Here is a 6,957-nt window from a genome sequence, read left to right on the forward strand (position 1 = left end):
CACCTGGTATACAGGAGATCGTGAGTTCGATCCTCAACCCTGACGCCTGCTGCTGTATATTTGGAGTTTGCGGTGTCTCTCTCAACGTCACGCATTCAGCGTATTTGGCTGCTGTAAATTGCCACATGGTCAGCTACTTCGTTGAGCTATTATATGTGGACAGCTCGCTTCTTAAAAATAAGTTATAGAGCTCAGTGGGCCTTACCTGGTAATATAAAAACGAGTTTAACTTGGCAGGACCCTTCTGAAAAATAGTATTGAGACTCAGTGGGCCTTTCCTGGCTAAACAAGCGGAATCATGGATAATACATATTTATAAACCTGTAATAGATCTCGTAGAAACACACCATTCTGCAATCTGAGCTTTCACAATGATAAGAGCATCCCTCCAGGGTTACTAAATAAGTAACACTTTGTGTGGAAGTCTAACAGTGATTGTCCTATAGATGGCCTCACCCCCGCCATATAAATGTGGAATTTTGACCACTGGCTCTGTGGCATTGTAAAATACACGAGCACCAATATCTCAAGTGTTTACGTGAGCAGGACATCGGTTTGTCTTGTCTACCCTCTAAACCTGCTTAATGTGGATACTATCCACCCCATAGCAGTGCCCATATCACGTCTCCATGGCAGTGCCCATATCACGTCTCCATAGTTGTACCCATATCACGTCTCCATAGCAGTGTCCATAGCACGTCTCCATAGCAGTGTCCATAGCACGTCTCCATAGCAGTGTCCATATCACGTCTCCATAGCTGTACCCATATCACGTCTCCATAGCAGTGCCCATATCACGTCTCCATAGCTGTACCCATATCACGTCTCCATAGCTGTACCCATATCACGTCTCCATAGCAGTACCCATATCACGTCTCCATAGCAGTGTCCATAGCACGTCTCCATGGCAGTGCCCATATCACGTCTCCATAGCTGTACCCAAATCACGTCTCCATAGCAGTGCCCATATCACGTCTCCATAGCTGTACCCATATCACGTCTCCATAGCTGTACCCATATCACGTCTCCATAGCTGTACCCATATCACGTCTCCATAGCAGTGCCCATATCACGTCTCCATGGCAGTGTCCATATCACGTCTCCATAGCAGTGTCCATATCACGTCTCCATAGCTGTACCCATATCACGTCTCCATAGCAGTGTCCATATCACGTCTCCATAGCAGTGCCCATGCAGTGAGAGAAAAAAGTATTTGATCCCCTGCAGATTTTGTACGTTTGCCCACTGACAAAGAAATGATAAGTCTATAATTTTAATGGTAGGTTTATTTGAACAGTAAGAGACAAAATAACAACAAGAAAATCCAGAAAAACGCATATCAAAAATGTTATAAATTGATTTGCATTTTAATGAGGGAAATAAGTATTTGACCCCCTCTCAATCAGAAATATTTCTGGCTCCCAGGTGTCTTTTATACAGGTAACGAGCTGAGATTAGGAGCACACTCTTAAAGGGAGTGCTCCCAATCTCAGCTTGTTACCTGTATAAAAGACACCTGTCCACAGAAGCAATCAATCAGATTCCAAACTCTCCACCATGGCCAAGACCAAAGAGCTCTCCAAGGATGTCAGGGACAAGATTGTAAACCTACACAAGGCTGGAATGGGCTACAAGACCATTGCCAAGCAGCTTTGTGAGAAGGTGACAAAAGTTGGTGCGATTATTCGCAAATAGAAGAAACACAAAAGAACTGTCAATCTCCTTCGGCCTGGGGCTCCATGCAAGATCTCACCTCGTGGAGTTGCAATGATCATGAGAACGGTGAGGAATCAGCCCAGAACTACACGGGAGGATCTTGTCAATGATCTCAAGGCAGCTGAGACCATAGTCGCCAAGAAAACAATTGGTAACACACTACGCCGTAAAGGACTGAAATCCTGCAGCGCCCGCAAGGTCCCCCTGCTCATGAAAGCACATATACATGCCCGTCTGAAGTTTGCCAATGAACATCTGAATGATTCAGAGGACAACTGGGTGAAAGTGTTGTGGTCAGATGAGACCAAAATGGAGCTCTTTGGCATCAACTCAACTCGCCGTGTTTGGAGGAGGAGGAATGCTGCCTATGACCCCAAGAACACCATCCGCACCGTCAAACATGGAGGTGGAAACATTATGCTTTGGGGGTGTTTTTCTGCTAAGGGGACAGGATAACTTCACCGCATCAAAGGGACGATGGACGGGGCCATGTACCGTCAAATATTGGGTGAGAACCTTCCCTCAGCCAGGGCATTGAAAATGGGTCGTGGATGGGTATTCCAGCATGACAATGACCCAAAATACACGCCCAAGGCAACAAAGGTGTGAATCAAGAAGTAGCACATTAAGGTCCTGGAGTGGCCTAGCCAGTCTCCAGACCTTAATCCCATAGAAAATCTGTGGAGGGAGCTGAAGGTTCGAGTTGCCAAACGTCAGCCTCGAAACTTTAATGACTTGGAGAAGATCTGCAAAGAGGAGTGGGACAAAATCCCTCCTGAGATGCGTGTAAACCTGGTGGCCAACTACAAGAAACGTCTGACCTCTGTGATTGCCAACAAGGGTTTTGCCACCAAGTACTAAGTCATGTTTTGCAGAGGGGTCAAATACTTATTCCCTAATTAAAATGCAAATCCATTTATAACATTTTTGACATGCGTTTTTCTGGATTTTCTTGTTATTCTGTCTCTCACTGTTAAAATAAACCTACCATTAAAATTATAGACTGATCATTTATTTGTCAGTGGGCAAACGTACAAAATCAGCAGGGGGTAGTAGCTACTACTACAAGTGTAGTAGTAGCTACTACTACACGTGTAGTAGGTACTTCTTGTGTAGCTACTACAGGTGTAGTAGCTACTTCTTGTGTAGCTACTACACGTGTAGTAGGTACTTCTTGTGTAGCTACTACACGTGTAGTAGCTACTTCTTGTGTAGCTACTACACGTGTAGTAGGTACTTCTTGTGTAGCTACTACACGTGTAGTAGCTACTACACGTGTAGTAGGTACTTCTTGTGTAGCTACTACACGTGTAGTAGCTACTTCTTGTGTAGTTACTGCTCCACGTGTAGTAGGTACTTCTTGTGTAGCTACTACGCGTGTAGTAGGTACTTCTTGTGTAGCTACTACATTTGTAGTAATTACCTCTTGCACCTGCTTTGGCAGGTGCACTTTTTTTTCCCACACTGGACTTGTTATCCGGATTTTGGCAACTCCCATTGGATGATGAGTCCAGACCGAAGACTGCCTTTCGTACACCTCAAGGCCTATTTCAATTTAACAGGTTATCCATGGGCTTACATTCTGCTCCGGCGACGTTTCAGCGCCTTATGGAACTGGTTTTGGCTTGCAATGGGACGTTTGTCTCATTTATCTGGACGATGTCATCGTGTTCAGCAAAACATTTGACGAACACCTGTTGCGATTGCGCGCCGTGTTCCTCAAAATGCGCGCTGCAAATTTGAAATTCAAGCCGCAAAAATGCCACCTGCTCCGGGAATCCGTGCGGTATTTAGGACACATCATCAGTCGATCGGGCATTTCTACCGATCCCGTGAAGACGCAGTGTGTCAGCTCCTGGCCGACCCCCACCTCGGTGGCTGTGGTCAGAAGTTTTATTGGTTTCGCATCCTATTATCGGCGGTTCTTTGTGAACTTTGCTACCGTTGCCAAACCTTTACATGCCCTGACGGCAAAGGGAGCGAGGTTTTGTTGGGGCCAGGCCGAGGAGATCGCTTTCCGTTCCCTTCGCGACGCTCTCGTGCAGGCTCCACCATTAAGCTACCCCGATTTTTCCCAACCCTTCCTGCTCGATACTGACGCCAGCAATACGGGTATCGGGGGTGTGCTCTCGCAGGTCATCGATGGTGTGGAACGTGTGGTGGGTTATGGCAGTAGGGTCCTGTCCCCGGCGGAGCAGAGATATTGTGTCACGCGTCGGGAGCTGTTGGCCATTGTATATTTCATACAACAATATCGGCCATATCTGTACGGGCAGCATTTCACCGTCCGCTAATGCGGATGCCATGTCTCGTCTGCCACCCGCCTCCGATTGCGCTTGCCTCACGGGTTCGGGGCGTTGCAAGCCGCCAGATGATGGCACCGCGTTCGACGCTCCAGTCCTTGCTGCTGCCACTGAGGACCCCTTGTCGGTGGGTCCTATCGAGCAGGGGGGTAAGGACACTTGCTGGGGTTGCCCGTTACGGAATGGGGACGCCTCCAGATGGAGGATGCATCCCTCCTCGTGTTGCGTCGTCGTACGGGGGATTCCTTGAAGGGAGTGACGGGCGTTGACTCGTTCGGATTGCGCCAGGGGCTCCTGCTGCATTGGGACGGGAAGGCCCACTGGCACAGGCTGGTGGTGCCTTTTGCTCTACGGGGTAAGGCTGTGTGGGCTGCTCACGAGCGGCTTTTGCACTTGGGGACCCACAAGACCCTTGCCATGCTCCAGCTGGACTTCTTCTGGCCGGGTATGGCTAGGAACGTGGATGACCTCCTGGGTGCATGCACTCAATGCGCCCAACGGAAACCACCAGCGAGAGCCGCCCGTCCACCGATACAGTCAATTACAGTCTCTCGGGTTAATGAACTCGTTGCACTTGACATATTGGGGCCCTTCCCTACGACCCCTAGGGGTAACAAGTACCTGCTGGTTGGCGTGGAATACTTTACACGCTGGCCTATGGCATGGCCCCTCGCCAACCAGTCAGCAGCGGCCGTCGCCGAGGCCTTTTTCCAGGGCTACGTCCTCAACAAAGGTGCTCCCGAACGGCTGCTGACTGACCAAGGGAATAATTTCTCTGGTGTCCTTCTGCACGAGGTGTGTGCGCTTCTGGGTACAAAGAAAATTCGAATATCTCCCTACCACCCGCAAACTGATGGTATGGTAGAATGCCTGCACAGGACCCTCACGTCTATGTTGTGTCACCAAGTGTGTGACTCCCAGACAGATTGGGACCTTCAGATCCCGGGTGTTTTGGCGGCCTACAGGATGGCTCCTCACGCGGCGACCGGTTTCTCGCCGTTCTTCCTGATGTATGGTCGCGATGTTGACCCACCTATTACAACTCAGTTGCGGGTCTCCGAACCAAACGAGAAATCAAAATTGGCCGACCACATCAAATTTTACATCTGGAGGTTGACCGAAGCGCGGGAGGCAGCCGCCCAAAACTCTCATTCTCGTCAGAAGGCCAACGAAAGGTTGCGGTCGCACAAGTCACACACCCATGCGTGGAAGCCCGGGGACAAGGCTTGGTTGCACTGCCCTCAAGTGCCATTGGCAACCTCGGCAAAATTGTTGCGGCCATGGAGGGGTCCGGTGGTAATTGTACAAGTCATGCGGCCACAATGTATCCGCATTCAGTGGGGAAAACGCCGCTGGTACGTCCACCCCTCGCGGCTGAAGCCGTTTGTGACACCTCGCGCCCCTCCACCACACCACACAGGCCGAGCTTGCGATGTATCTGCTGACTCCGGGACGGCAACTCCGCCGCCTATCCCTGATGTACCACTAACTGTGCCATCTTCAGGTGCCCCGAGGACGACGGCCTCCGGGCCGCTTGCGCCACCCGGCGGGGATGAGGGCTGCCCTCCCGGGACGTTGGGGGGGTTGTGCACCCGCACGGAGAGCGCCCACCGCCGGCACGGCGGGTTTCCCCCCTACGATGGGCCCGCAAAACGGACTCGTCCTAAAGCGCGCCGGTTGTTGTGACTTCTTGTTGCACTTGTTATGTTCTTCCTTTTCTGCATGGACGGGTGGCTCGGGTTGAATGCAGGGGGGGGGAAGAATGTATATATTGTACATAGTGAAATTTTGTATAGGTGGGCTTGGTTATTTGTTGGGGTGTTTGTTATTATGAGGCACGCACAGTTGGGGTTTTGGTACATTTTTATTGTTGATGTTGTTACAGCTGGGACGGCTGCGAGCTGTACGGGAGGGGGTGATGTAGGGGTGTTGTGAGATGCAGAGGTACAGCCGATCCTTGGTGTGATCCTAGGTGGCTACAACCACGTCTGCTGCTACAGCCCCGCCCAGGGGTCTTTGAGTATAAAGGGCGGGGAGTGAGAGAGCTCGGGGCAGAGTGTTGGGGCCAAGAATGAAGTACCAGGGAAGAAGGAAGACCAGCTAAGTAGAACGCTGGGACTCCCCTGACCGCTGTCCTTCTCAGGATCGGCAGGGCAAGCCAGCGGTACGGCCCCAGGAGCCACAGAGCCGACGTCTGGTTGGCGGGGTGCCGTGATCTGCGCTTAACCAGGGCCAGATCAGACAGCCTCCCCTAGAGCCCTTAGCTGGAGGAACCGGGGAACATAGGCTTAGGCTAGATAGCCTAGAGGGATATTCCTAAGGGTATTCGGGTGAAGGGGCCGCTACCCCTTCAGTGTGACCCCTTGTTATAAATAAATAAGCGCTGCCTCTACTCTACCGTCTCCGTGTCACTGGAACCCACTACACACGTGTAGTAGGTACTTCTTTTGTAGCTACTACACGTGTAGTAGTAGCTACGACTACGCGTGTAGTAGGTACTTCTTGTGTACCTACTACACGTGTAGTAGTACCTACTACACGTGTAGTACCTACTACTACTACTACAAGTGTAGTACATACTACTACTACACGTGTAGTACCTACTACTACACGTGTAGTAGTAGTAGCTACTACTACTACACGTGTAGTAGTAGTAGGTACTACTGCACTGGCCCCCCTCCCCATCTCTTCCCCTCCCCTACTCCCAGGTGCACTCTGCCCTGCTCGCCGCTCGGCAGCAACAACAACGACGACAGACGGCGCCACTGTCCGCGCTCGCCCATTCAGCGCCGTTGCTTTCATTTGCGAGCCGCCGCCTCCGCTGCTGCTGCAGCGCCACGGCGCTCGGAATGCGCGCGCGTCAAATTGGGGCCCTGAGAATTTGCGGCAGACCCCCCCCATCCCCCTCCACCCCCTCCACCTCCACCACGACGTTTCC

The sequence above is a fragment of the Petromyzon marinus genome, chromosome 62, assembly GCF_048934315.1.
Source record: "Petromyzon marinus isolate PM22_M1 ecotype Great Lakes invasive population chromosome 62, UKy_Petmar_22M1.pri1.0, whole genome shotgun sequence".
Taxonomy (NCBI): Eukaryota; Metazoa; Chordata; class Hyperoartia; order Petromyzontiformes; family Petromyzontidae; genus Petromyzon; species Petromyzon marinus.